This window comes from Apium graveolens, chromosome 4 (assembly GCF_009905375.1).
Source record: "Apium graveolens cultivar Ventura chromosome 4, ASM990537v1, whole genome shotgun sequence".
Classification (NCBI taxonomy): Eukaryota; Viridiplantae; Streptophyta; class Magnoliopsida; order Apiales; family Apiaceae; genus Apium; species Apium graveolens.
Window position 1 is genome coordinate 68616490 of NC_133650.1, and position 14842 is coordinate 68631331.

General features: G+C 39.6%; 1 non-coding gene across 1 annotated transcript; it reads right to left on the reverse strand.

Moving 5' to 3' along the window:
* Positions 1 to 265: 265 nt before the first annotated feature.
* Positions 266 to 370, reverse strand: LOC141722644 (small nucleolar RNA R71). Its single transcript, XR_012575653.1, has one exon. It is a non-coding gene; the product is annotated as a small nucleolar RNA R71 (small nucleolar RNA).
* Positions 371 to 14842: the final 14472 nt, after the last annotated feature.

The window sequence follows — 14842 nt, forward strand, 5'->3', positions numbered from 1 at the left end:
TTCAGATGGTGCAGAATTCAGTCCAGTTTGGGGATTCTCCAATGGAAGATCCCAACATGCACATTAGAGATTTTATTGAGATTTGCGACACTTTCAAGTTCACAACAATGTTTCTGAAGATGCTGTGAAGCTGAGGTTTTTCCCATTCTCTCTGAGTAATAAAGCTAAGTGCTGGTTGCATTCTCTACCAGCAGGTTTTATTACTACTTGGGAGGATCTTGCTCAGAAGTTTCTTACTAAATTCTTCTCTATGGCGAAGACAGCTGCAATAGGAACGCTCTTACTCAATTTGCGCGGTAATCGGGAGAATCTTATGTGAGGCTTGGGAGCGCTACAAGGAGATGCTTAGAAAGTGTCCTCATCATGGCATGCCTGATTGGATGTTCATCAATTGATTTTATAATGATTTGGGAGCGCGGTCCAGACCTATGCTCGATGCAGCATCAGGTGGAGCATTATGGGCTAAGAGCTATGATGAAGCTTATGAGCTAATTCAATTGATGGCTGCTAATGAATATCAGAACCCAACTCAGAGACTACCTCAAGGCAAGGTAGCAGGAATTCTGGAGGTGGATACAGCTACGGCTATAGCTGCTCAACTAAAGGCATTAACGATGAAAGTGGATTCTTTGGCTAACTATGGAGTTAATCAGATAACTAGTGTCTATGAGCTTTGTGCAGGTGCGCATGAGATAGAGCAGTGTGTTATATCTAGTGAGTCAGCTTAGTTTGTGAGCAACTTTCAGAGGTCGCAGCAACCAGTTCCTGCCACTTATCATTCTAACAACCGCAACCATCCTAACTTCAGTTGGAGCAACAACCAGAATGCGGTTCAATAGCCTTATCACCAGTTTGGAGCAAAGCAATTCAACCCTCCTAGTTTTCAACAACAGTAGGCACCAAGACACCTTCAACAACAAACGCATGGAAGTGCCGGTCAATCTACTAATAAAAAATATGAATTGGAAGAGTTGAGGCTGATGTGCAAAAGCCAAGCAGTTTCTATCGAGACTCTGGAGAATCAAATAGGTCAAATTGCCAATTTTTTGTTGAAACATCAACCAGGAACTCTTCCTAGTGATACATAAGCTAATCCAGGAAAGAGGGAAGTCAAGGAGCAGTTGAAGGCAATCACATTGAGATCTGGAAAGGTCACGAGCCCTCAAATTTAGCAAGATGAAGATTTTGAAGATTGTGTTCAGAATGCATGTGCATCTGCAGCTTTTCCATTTCCAGAAAATGAGATTATAGCTGAAAAAGTTGTGCAGAAGGATGCCGAGTTGGAATCGAAGAAGAAAGCTGTTGAACGCAATCCTCATGAGGGTAATACAGAGGATAAACAGGTCTACCCACCTCCATAATATCCTAAAAGACTTCAAAAGCAGAAGTTCGATAAGCAATTTTCTAAGTTCTTGGAGCTTTCAAGAAGTTGCACATTAACATACCTTTTGCTGAAGCTCTAGAACAGATGCTGAGCTATGCTAAGTTCATGAAGGGTATTCTATCTCGGAAGCTAAAACTTGAGTAGTTGGAAACCGTTACTCTAACGGAAGAGTGCAATATTGTGCTGCAACGGAAACGACCTCCTAAGCTTAAAGATCCAAGAAGCTTCACGATACCTTACACCATTGGCAATTTGTCGTTCGACAAGTGTTTGTGTGACTTGTGAGCTAGCATCAATCTGATGCCCTTGTCCTTTTTCAAGAAACTTGGTCTACCTGATCCGAAACTTGTGAACATGTCTTTACAGCTGGTTGACCGTTCCATTACTTATCTGCAAGGTGTAGTAGAGTATCTATTCATTAAGGTGGATAAACTCATCTTCCCTGCTGATTTTGTCATTCTAAACTTTGAGAAGGATAAGAAGATTCCCATTATCTTGGGAAGACCATTCTTAGCTATGGGTCGAACTCTAATCGATGTGCAAAAGGGTAAACTTACCATGAGAGTTCAGGGTCAGGACATTCAATGTCTTCAATGCAATGAATTTTCCTACTGATGAAGAGGAGTGCTTTAAAGTGGAGTTGGTCGACTCTGTAGTAAATCCAGAGCTTGATCAATTGCTAAGGACTGACACCTTAGAGAGAGCCTTAACAGGGGATTCTGATAATGAAGATGAAGAAGGGGAAGAGAAAAGGCAGTATTTGAATGTATTCCCATGGAAGAGGAAGTTAGACTTGCCGTTCGAGTCTCTTGGATTGTAAGAGCTGAAAAATTCTCTGAAGCGTCTCAAGCCATCTGTTAAGAAGCTTCTACACTTTAGCTCAAACCATTGCCTGATCATTTGAGGTATGCATTTTTAGGCGATGCATCTACTTATTTCCTGTTATTATTGTGTATGACCTTTCAGGAAGTGATGAAGATAAGCTCTTTAGAATTCTGGGAGAGTTTAAATCGGCAATTGGATGGACTAAGCAGATATCAAGGGAATCAGCCCTTCTTATTGCATGCATAAAATTCTGCTTGAGGAAGGAAGTAAGCCAATTGTTGAGCAATAAAGGAGGCTAAATCCTATCATAAAGGAGGTTGTGAAGAAAGAAATTCTTAAATGGCTAGATACAGGAATCATTTATCCTATCTCTGATAGTTCGTGGGTGAGCCCGGTGCAGTGTGTGCCTAAGAAAGGAGGCATTATAGTTGTAGCTAATGAGAAGAATGAGCTCATCCATGCTCGGACAGTAACAGGATGGAGAGTATGCATGGATTATCGAAAGTTGAATAAAGCCACAAGGAAAGATCACTTCCCGCTTTCATTCATTGATCAGATGCTTGACAGGTTGGCTGGTCATGAGTAATATTGTCTTCAGGATGGATATTCGAGATATAATCAGATATTCATTGCTCCAGAAGATCAAGAAAAGACCACGTTTACTTGTCCATTTGGCACTTTTGCTTTTCGTCGAGTCTCTTTCGGACTTTGTGGTGCGCCTGCTACTTTTCAGAGATGCATGATGGCCATTTTTTCAAACATGATTGGCACTAATGTGGAGGTATTCATGGATGACTTTTCTGTGTTCGGAACTTCTTATGACGAATGCTTGCACAATCTTGGGTTGGTGCTGAAAAGATGTATTGAGACCAAACTGGTGCTCAATTGGGAAAATGTCACTTCATGGTGCAACAGGGTATCATTCTTGGGCACAAGGTATCTAGCAAGGGTCTTGAGGTGGATAAGACCAAGGTGGGGGTCATTGAAAATCTTCCTCCTCCAATCTCAGTTAAAGGAGTCCGCAGTTTTCTTGGTCATGCCAGTTTTTATCCGCTATTAATCAAAGATTTATCCAAAATCTCTAAGCCTTTGTGCAATTTGCTAAAAAAGGATGTTCCTTTCAAATTCGATGAAGAATTTCTAGCTTCTTTTGAAAGATTGAAAAAGAGTTTGACTACAGCACCTGTGATTACTGCACCTGATTGGAATGAGCCCTTCGAGATGATGTGTGATGCTAGTGACTATGCAGTTGGAGCAGTTCTTGGCCAGAGGAAGCAGAACATTTTCCATATGGTTTACTATTCTAGTAAGACCCTTAATGGTGCTCAGCTGAATTACACTACTACAGAGAATGAGTTGCTGGCAATTGTCTATGGTTTTGAGAAATTTTGATCTTATTTGCTTGGGACAAAGGTCACAGTTTACACTGATCATGCAACTATTTAAAATCTGGTCTCGAAGAAAGATTCAAAACCTCGGTTGATTCGATGGATTCTCTTACTTCAGAAATTTGAGCTGGAAATCAAGGATCGGAAGGGTACAGAAAATCAAGTAGTAGATCATCTATCACGCTTGGAAGATCAAGATACAACTTCGGAGGATAAAATGTTGATCAACGAATCTTTTCCGGATGAGCAACTTTTTGGGGTGCAAGAAGAAGAACCATGATTTGCAGATATTATAAACTATCTTGTGAGTAATATTATTCCCCCAGAACTCTCTTATGCTCAAAGGAAGAAGTTTCTATATGAGGTGAAGTGGTATTGATGGGATGAGTCGTTCTTATTTAGACAGGGAGCAGATCAGATTATCCGGTGATGTATTCCGTATCGTGAGATGGAGGGAATATTGAGCGACTGCCATTCTACTGTGTATGGTGGACATTATGATGGATAGAAGACAACTGCCCATATCCTTCAAGTAGGATTCTTCTGGCCAACTTTGTTTAAGGATGTTCATCAGTTCGTTTCGAGATGTGATCACTGCCAACGAGTTGGTAATATATATCGCTGCCAACTTTGTTTAAGAGAGATGAGATGCCTCTTAATGTGATGCTCAAAGTTGAGATTTTCGATGTTTGGGGAATCGACTTCATGGGGCCATTTATCTCATCCTGAAATAATCAGTATATTTTGTTGGCGGTGGATTATGTGTCTAAATGGGTCGAGGTTAAAGCGTTACCAACCAATGATGCTAAGGTGGTGATTAATTTCTTCATAAGCAGATTTTCACGCATTTCGGCACTCCGAGAGTCATAATCAGTGATAAGGGATCACATTTCTGTAATTGCAAGTTCACTACATTGATCGAAAAGTATCACGTGAATCATCGTATTGCCACAGATTACCATCCTCAAACTAATGGGCAAGCTGAAGTGTCTAATCGGGAGATTAAAGTATCTTGGAGAAGGTGGTGAGTCCATCAAGAAAAGATTGGTCTTTAAGGCTAGATGAAGTTGTTTGGGCATATTAAGCAGCATTCAAGACTCCTCTTGGTATGTCTCATTTCCAGTTGGTGCATGGAAGGCGTGTCATTTGCCTGTGGAGTTAGAGCATAAAGCATACTGGGCTTTGAAGAAGTTAAATCTTTACATGAAAGTTACTGGAGAGAAAATAATGCTTCAACTAAATGAGCTCGGGGAAGTTTTGACTACAGGCTTATGAGAATAACAAGGTGTGCAAGGAAGTCAAGAGATGGCATGATAGGAGATTAGTGCGCAAGTCTTTTGTGCCCGATCAGAAGGTTCTATTGTGTAACACCCCCAAATCCGGGGTCGGGGATTCGGGTTGTCACGAGTTCCATTTCCCTTATCAATACTTAATCTTAATAGTCAACTAACTACTGAGTACTGTGACCCCACAATATACACACACACCACAAGTTATAGTCTCAGAGATGAATACCAAAAATAACACAAGTCATTTTATTCCATAATTATAAACCGTTACACCTTAAAAGGGTTTCTGAATAAATTTACATTTCTTTGCCATTATTACAATTCATATAGATACATAAGTCTGGTACATCAGAAGTTGAAAGTCTAGCCTATTGGTAATTTCTACCTCAACTACAGCGGCATCAACGCTTCCAGAAAACTGCGGAACGTTTCCTAATTGCTTGCGAATTGGAAGCTTGGTCATGTTCATCTTTTCTATCTGTTGTTATGTGATGAAAGAAGAAAGCAAGGGTGAGCAACAAGCCCACCGAAATAATATGTATAATAATTAACAATATATGAGCATTCTCATAGTACTCATGAAAGTCTTGGTCAAGAAGAAATGAACCAAGCTGATATCTTAACGCGACCAAGTCGCAAAATATTCAGTATATACATATATACTTTTCAAAATCTTTGAATACTCTGCCATGCATAATACACACATGGCTCTAGTGTCATACCCCAACTTTACCAATAATTTAAATATAACTATTACAACATTTTAAAAGAAGTAAACATAACCAAATCCAAGATCTTACAGTTTAGGGTTTGGATCAGCCCAATACTACCATCTATTACAATTGATTTTAATATTGAGTCCTCACACAAACTACTATCTCTTATTCTACCTGAGCTCGAACATAAGCATTAGCATCACAGGTCTTACGGGCGGTCTGCTTGAATCTAACCATACTGCTAGCAATAATATCAGGGTAAAGCAAGGAGTGAGCCAAATGCTCAACAAGTTCTAAACAGTACGATACAAAACATAAATCGAGATATACATTAAAGAATGATAATGGGAAGACATAACCAATGATAACGAGAGATAAAACTTTGGGTGATGGCATCATTTTGCTTGTATCAAAACAATTTCAAAATCATATCTTAATCAAAATCATTTTATGATGCTACGGATTACAGCCGGTGATCAGCCGCGAAGTAATCCCGAACCTCGCTGGGTTCTAAAACATTAATGGGATCCCTAGGCAACTTTTAAGCCTAATATAAGTGTGGAAAGGACTCGCATCTCAGTCCAGATCCACTATTCAGAGAAAATATTTATCCCCCTTTGGGACTGAAAATCCACATTTTAATCATTTTAAAAATCGATGCCGATTTATGACAAAATCTCTTTTGACCGTAAACATTTTTATCAAGGGATTATAGATCAACTCGAAACACGGGAAATATGGTACTAAATCTCAGGGCCATGATCCACTAAACTTTACTCTATTAGGGTAACTAAAAGGTTTTCATATATCAAAACTTGGACAAGGAAATTTAGTGAGGCTATTGGATATTATGAAGGGGTAATGCCAAACTGGGCTTAAAGCAATGGTTTCTCGTCAAGGTGCAAGTGCTAGATCATCAGAAGATAAGCATCATGAATACTAAGGGTGTTAAGGTATGAAGAAATGATCTTTAACTCAGGATATATCAGAATTGTCAAGCTTTAGGATAAGAAAGAGGGGTATCAATCAATGAGGAACAACTTTGATAAATATCTGGCTTTCAGGTATCAAGGTAAGGTTCTATAGGGGTTCAAGTATCAGGATGAGATATCAATACTTAGGAATCATTAGCATGGTAATCAAGAGGATCAACCAAGTGCTATAACAACTCTTCATTTTATTATGGCATTCAAATTACTTTAATATACTATCATGATAAGACTTTTGAACTACTTGCAATACGTACTCGAGGGTTCATGGCATTTCTATATGATTCAAAGATAAACATAAGATACGCTTGATTTAAATATATCAAAATGACTCAGGATAGTTGCATCAATATATATGAGCTATTTGCAGTGAATACGAAAGACAAGTTGAATCACTTGCCTTGAGGAAGGCTGGTCTGGTCTGACTGGTAGGAGCAACTGGAAGCTTCACTCGACCTATATGGTAAGTTTACCCTGGTCTCGAGATCCTACATAAATAATAATCCTCATTATAATATATTCTCACAAACTTAACCTATTTACAACCCGAATTTAAACACGGATGGCACTTAGGCCTATATGCACTTAATTTATATTCACCTTAAAAATATAATTGCACAAATAGCCACATATACTCATATATCATATTTTAATACCAAATAATACCACATACACAATAATGCAACACTAGGATTGGATGATCTCGACTCACAACTTAAGTTACTTGGTCGCTAAACTAGACAAAGTCTTCAAATTTTGGCTTCCTAACTCGATGTGCCTTTACTAAACTATCCAAGACCTATTAACCCTCACTTGGGCCTTTTTCTCTACTGACCTTACACTATCTTACAACTATGGTGGTCAACCTAGATCTCACTCCTAAGTGTTCTAAAACTAGGCGATAAGCGAAAGTGCTCACTGGTGTAAATTTCAGAATGACATCTACGGTTTCTTGAGTGCATTAGACACCCTTAAACTACAATTTTTCCTTCAAAACTTTCACACAAGACTCTCCTGACCTTAGGGCATCTCCCAAACTTGATGTGGCTCAAGGGCCTGGCTTGGGCCTTCTTGGGCCTAAGCTTAAAGTCCAAGGTTCCCCTGTTTTCCTGGGCAGAAAATGCCCTGACTTGAATTAACTTGTGACACATGGTTCTAACTCATATCCTATGAACTATGGTTGGAAAAACTTCTCTGACACTCCCTATAACTAAGGCCCAACAGGGCCTAATGAGGGCCTACCCATGACATGGTCAAATCTCCCTATTTCTATGTTGCAACAAAACTGTCCCCTGCTGGACAGATTATGTTATTCTACTTGTGCACCTAACCAAACGACTTGCAAACCTCCAACAAACTCCTAAAACCTTTTATATACTCCTAATACTAACTTCTGGTGGCTTGGGCCTAAAATTGCACATCAATGACATGGTCAAAACTCACTCTAAACCTCAGGGTACTAAACTGATTTTCTGCAGAAACTAAGACTCTTCTTTCTCCAAGGTTTTTACTTGACAAACTCAACCACCACCAACCCAATACCCAAACCAAGACTTAAACATGGTGATCTAATGAATTAACTCCCTTACACTCAAAATAATCTTGGTGGAGATCATCCTTACCTAAGGTGCAATTATGGCAAAAACAAAGGAAATCACATTGCACAATTTACAAGTCATCAAGTTTTAGAAACAACAAGTTATGTATTTTTATAATATATACACGAATTATTACCATACATCAAGGAGAACTAATCAATATTAACACCTTATTCCTACTGAAATTAAAGCTTACTAACAAAATCTTTCCAAATGATCAAAATCTTCCAACATTCCAAGAGAAATTTACACGCATGCATGTCTTCGAGTTTTACCAATCAAAGCAACATGTTTTCTAAATATATTTTACCATGAAATTGACATGCAAGCCTAGCATTATATCTAGATGATCACTTAGCATGCAAAGGGTTTTATCAAGACTTCACTAAGATTTTCATGTTATCATCACAAAAACACACAAAGTGGAACATGACAACCAAAACACCATCCATTCAGCTCCTATCAAGTCATGGCCGAATGGATTAGGGTGAAAACAACAATTGCATGAGTGTAGCATACTCATGTCTAGCCATTCTCAACCCTTTGCTACTATAACTCATGGTGAAAGTCTTGAATTCACAAGAATCAAGGATATTCACTAGGATTTTTAACAAAACACCACCATGCAAGGTCAACACATAAGTTTTTCTACTCTAAACTCTTAAGATATACAAGAACAACATGTAGGGAGTAGTATTACTTGATAATAGGATGATTGTTTGAGTGAGAAATGAAAAAAGTAGGGGATGGGGGCTCGGTTTTTGGGAATTGCCGAGAGGGGAGGGGGAAAAGCCGAGAGGGAGGGGGGAGGAAGGAGATGAGAGTGAAGTGGTGGGGTGAAGTGAAGTGGTGATCACTTCCTTGAATTGTTTTTATGTCTTGATTTGACTATATTGTGAGTGGGTTTGAGAAATGACAAGGGTATCCTTCTAGCTAGAATTAAGCTAACTTGCATGCAAGGTCAAAGAGGTAATTTGCCTACTAGTTCATGAGTTAGTGGGTTTGGAATTGTCCTCTTTGTCCTTGAAAAGAATGAAAGGGTGGTTTGCATGCAAGGGCTTCCTTGTAATTTGCTAATTATGACAACTAAAATTTATAAAGATTTATTTTTATAAAATAAAATACAAGTTCAAAAATTATAAAATTTATACCATAAAATAACTTGGATTTTTAAAAATTTTATAAAACCACTTTTGAAATTTGTGAACAAAATGACTTTTAAAAAGAAATTTATTCAAGGTTTAAAATATTTCTTATAAATCCAAAATAAAAGAAATAAATAAACTTTTGCTTTGAAAAATTATATACCACATAAAGCAAATTTAGGACGCATAAATTTTCATTCACACAAGCATACAATAGTTGAATATATTGGCATTCGGCTTTAAAATTGCACCAAATTTACAAATAATATTACACGAAAATGCCGGTTGTAACATCCTCTCCCCCTTAAGGGATTCTGTCCCCAGAATCTAAGAGAACAGATGAGGATACCGGGAACGCATATCAGACTCTAACTCCCAAGTTGATTCTTCGACCTTAGGGTTCCTCCAAAGTACTTTTACTAACTTTACTGACTTATTTCTAAGACTCTTCTCTTGCCAGTCGAGTATTTTGACCGGTTGCTCCACAAATGACAGGTCTGCCTGAATTTCTACAGGTTCATATTCTATCACATGGCTAGCGTCAGGATTGTACTTCTTAAGCAACGACACATGGAACACATTATGCACATGCTGATACTGAGGTGGTAAGGCCAACTCGTAGGCCACCTTCCCCACTTGACTCAAAATTTCAAAAGGACCTATATATCTAGGTGCTAACTTCCCTTTCTTGCCAAATCTAGACAACCCTTTTCTAGGCGACACCTTCAACAAAACAGCTTCGCCAATTTGAAATCGAACATCCTTACGCGTTGCATCCGCATACTTCCTCTGTCTATCTTGAGCAGCAAGTAACCTTCTCTAAATTAGCTTGACCGTGTCATGCAACTGTTGCACCAATTCCGAGCCGAGAATCCTTCTTTCTCCTACTTCATCCCAACTTGTTGGTGATCTACATTTTCGCCCGTACAAAGCTTCGTATGGTGGCATGCCAATACTGGAATGATAGCTATTGTTGTAAGAGAATTCAATCAACGACAAGTGGTCATCCCAACTTCCTGCAAAATTGATTGCACAACTGCGCAACATGTCTTCGATTGTTTGAATTGTCCTTTCGCTCTGACCATCAGTCTGCGGGTGGTACACCGTGGTCATATTCAACTTCGTGCCAAGACATTCTTGAAATTGCTTTCAGAATCTCGAGTTAAATCAAGGATCTCTGTCTGAAACTATTGATACGGGTACTCCATGCCTTAGTACGATTTCGCGCACATACAGATGAACCAATTTGTCCAGTGACGACTTCTCGTTAATTGGAAGGAAATGCGCTGACTTCGTAAGACGATCAACTATAACCCATATAGCGTCATGTCCGGATTTCGTTCGCGGTAATCCCACTATAAAATCCATAGCAATATTTTCCCATTTCCATTCTGGAATCTTTAGGGGCTGAATTAATCCGCTTGGTCGTTGATGTTCTGTCTTCACCTTCTGACAAGTATAACACTTCGCAACCCATTCTGCCACGTCTCGCTTCATATTTGGCCACCAAAAGTTCTTCTTTAAGTCTCGATACATCTTGGTGCTTCCCGGGTGGATTGAAAATTTCGAATTGTGGGCTTCGTGTAGGATCTCATTCTTTAATTCAGGTACATGAGGAATCCAAATTCTGGAGGAAAACCTTAGTGTCCCTTACTCATCCCTTTGAGTATTAATCTCCTCTCCAGTTAACTGATTCTTCTCTTTCTCCATTACTTCTTCTTGACATTTCTTTATCTTTTCCACTAGGGTTGGCTGAAAAGTCATTGCACGATAAACTTCTTCAAATTTTCCACAATCACAGAGTTCCAGTTCAAATCTATTGATTTCTTCAGTCAATTCCTTTGGTGTTGCCATCATATTCAATCTCTCCTTTTTGCTTAGTGCATCGGCCACAACATTCGCTTTTCCAGGATGGTAATTTATCGAGCAATCGTAGTCCTTGATCAATTCCAGCCATCTCCTCTTCCTCATATTGAGCTCCTTCTGAGTGAAAATGTACTTTAAACTCTTATGATCTGTGTAGATTTCACACTTCTCTCCGTAGAGGTAATGTCTCCAAATCTTAAGTGCGAAGACTATGGCGGCTAGCTCCAAGTCATGCGTCGGGTACTTCAACTCATGCGGTTTCAACTGTCTTGACGCATACGCGATCACCTTACTGTGTTGCATTAACACACAGCCCAATCCTTTATGTGAAGCATCGCTGAATATCACAAAGTTTCCTTGGTCATCTGGTAGTACTAACACCGGAGCTGTTACCAATCTCTGTTTCAACTCTTGAAAACTATCCTCACATTCTGCACTCCATTCAAACTTTTGATTCTTCCTGGTTAACTTGGTCAATGGCGTGGCGATTTTCAAAAAATCCTTGACAAGCCTTCTATAGTATCCTGCCAATCCTAGAAAACTTCGCACTTCCGTAAGAGTCTTTGGCCTCTCCCAACTCATAATTGCCTCAATCTTTGCCGGATCCACTTTAACTCCTTCATTTCCAATGACGTGTCCCAAGAATTGAACTTCCTTTAACCAAAACTCATATTTGGAAAACTTGGCGTACAACTTCTCTTGCCGAAGTATCTCCAATGCTATCCAGAGGTGATGTTTATGTTCTTCTTCTGACTTAGAATAAATAAGGATGTCATCAATGAATACCACGACAAACTTGTCCAGATACTTTTTAAATACTCGATTCATCAGATCCATGAATGTGGCCGGGGCGTTGGTCAATCCAAAAGGCATTACTAGGAATTCATAATGCCCATATCTGGTCCTAAATGATGTCTTGGGAATATCTTCTTTTTTGATCTTTAATTGATGGTATCCCGATCTCAAGTCAATCTTTGAAAAGCATTTTGCTCCCTTCAGCTGGTCAAAAAGGTCATCTATTCTTGGTAGCGGGTAGCGGTTCTTGATCGTTACCTTATTCAACTCCCGATAATCTATGCATAGTCGCATAATCCCATCTTTCTTCTTTACAAACAGAACAGGTGCTCCCAATGGCGACGTACTTGGTCGTATCACTCCCTTATCCAACAATTCTTGTAGCTGGCTCGCCAACTCTTTCATGTCTGCTGGTGCCATCCTATATGGGGCCTTTGAAACTGGTTCCGTGCCTGGAGCAAGGTTGATCTCGAACTCGATTTGTCGATCTGGTGGTAAGCCTGGTAGTTAGACAGAAACACATCGGGAAACTCGTTAACTACATGTATATCTTCTATGCTGGGACTCCCTTTTTCTGAATCCACTACATAAGCTAGGAACGACTCACAACCTTTTCTAAGTAGCTTCTTAGCCTGAACGATTGTAAGAAATAGTTGTTCTTGCCTCTGCCCCTTAAATACTACCTTTTCTCCACTCTTCGTCTTTAAATACACTTTCTTGGTCTTACAATTAATCTGACCGTTATTCTCTCCTAACCAATCCATTCCTAGAATTATATCAAACTCCCCCAACTTGAAGAGTATCAAGTCGGCTGAAAACTTATACCCCGAAATATCAATCTCACACTTTGGACAAAATTGATTCACAGGAATCTTCTCTTGGTTCGCAATTACCACATTTACTACCTCGCTCAAAATCATTTTATCAAATTGAAGCTTATCAACAAAAGTTTCTGATAGAAAAGATCTTGTTGCTCCCGAATTAATCAATACTTTAGCTTTGACATTATTGAGTAAAAGTGTACCTGCTATCACCTCAGAATTCTGAACAGCATCCTTCATCTTCAGATCAAATGTCCTTGATGTTGCTTGCGGGGTTGGTGTAGGTGGTGGAGGTTATGTCAATACCTCAGCTGGCACGCTCGCACTGGTACTTGCCACGTTCATTAGAGCTCTGACTGGTCCGGTTGCCTTGCATTCCCTAGCTATGTGTCCAGTCTTCCCACACTTGTAACACGTAACTCCTGGCTTCGGCATCTTGCACTCATTCGCCAAATGCCCCTTCTGGTTACACCTATAGCAGGTCATGCTCAGTTTATTGCACACTCCAGGGTGCCTTCTTCCACAGTGCTTGCATTCTGGTCTCTGGAACCTGTTTTCTCCAAATTGGCCTTGGCATGCCTGGTTGTTCCCCTTTGATTCTTGCCTTTTGCCCAAATTTCCCTTCTTTTAAAAATTTCCGCCCTTATGGAATCCGATCCTCTTTACATTCCGATCTTGTGAACTTCCGGCTTCAGACTTTTCTCCATAAAATGGAACATTCCTCTTCTTGTTATCCCTTTCCTTCCTTGACTACGTCCCATTATTCTCAATCAGAGCAGCTTTCTGTACTACTCCCGCATAGGTTTCAAGTTCAAACATAGCCACTCTATCTCTGATCCAAGGCTTCAATCCTTGCTGAAATTTCTTTGCTTTTTCCTCCTCAGTGCTAGTATACTTTGTCACAAACCTTGACAACTCAGTGAACTTCTTCTCATACTCCAGTACAGTCAAGTTCCCTTGCTTCAACTCCAAAAATTTAAGCTCCATCTGATTCTGCATGTACTTAGGGTAATACTTTTCCAGAAATAACTTCTTAAATCTCTCCCAAGAAACCTGCTGAGTTGCTTCCATAGCTTTTACTGATTCCCACCAATAGATGACTTCGCCCTTGAAGAAGTAAGTAGCATATGGCGTCTTCTGATCATCTCCTAACTGTACCAACTCAAAAGCCTTTTCCATTTCCTTAATCCATGTGTTAGCTATTACTGGATCAGTGGTATCATGAAATGCAGGTGGATTCACATTCTGAAATGCCTTGAAAGTGACAACTTGTCTAGGTGGTACTGGTGGTTCAGGTGGTTGGTGTGGTTCACGGTTATCTTGGTTTTCAATTCGTTGTTGAAGAGTTAGTTGTTGTTGAGCTATAGCATTGGTTTATTGTTGCAAAGTTTCCAGTAATCGAAGAATATTTGGGTCTGTGGTAGATGTGGTTATGGGGTTCTTCTTTTTGGGAGGCATGATCCTGAAATAAGAGTTATATCAAAACAGATATGAATGATAAAATAATTTGAGGGTATCGCATGGCATTCTTGTTTACTTATGAGGTCAAGTTTCAAATTAAGCAGATATGGCGATGCATATAAAAGCGTAAAATAACAGTTGAGAGCAAATGGAACAATAGTGCATGATTATTGAAATTTAAAGGTCATAATACATCAGGATTAGGACAAAGTCTGATTCTAGGAACAACAGGCTTATTTAAAGGAAATAACGGAAACAACTGGGAATTCTACGGAGTCTGATAGTACAACAACATGAAAAAGTAAGTGGAAAGAACTAAGGCTCCACTCCATCTGAATGGGGCTTGGTAGTCTTTTCCTCTCGAAGCATCTTCACAATGCTCTGGAGCTCATCCGCGACCATCTGAATGACATACTGGCTGGTGCGGTTCCGGTGCGCTGGCATCTCCTCAAGCTTAGTTTTGGTGTACTGTACCAAGGTCTCAAGTCTCGCAGTCATCTGCTCATTGGGCTTCCCTTCATAGTTTCGGCTGTCTGGGTACACGTTCTTCAGTCGGTCTATCAAT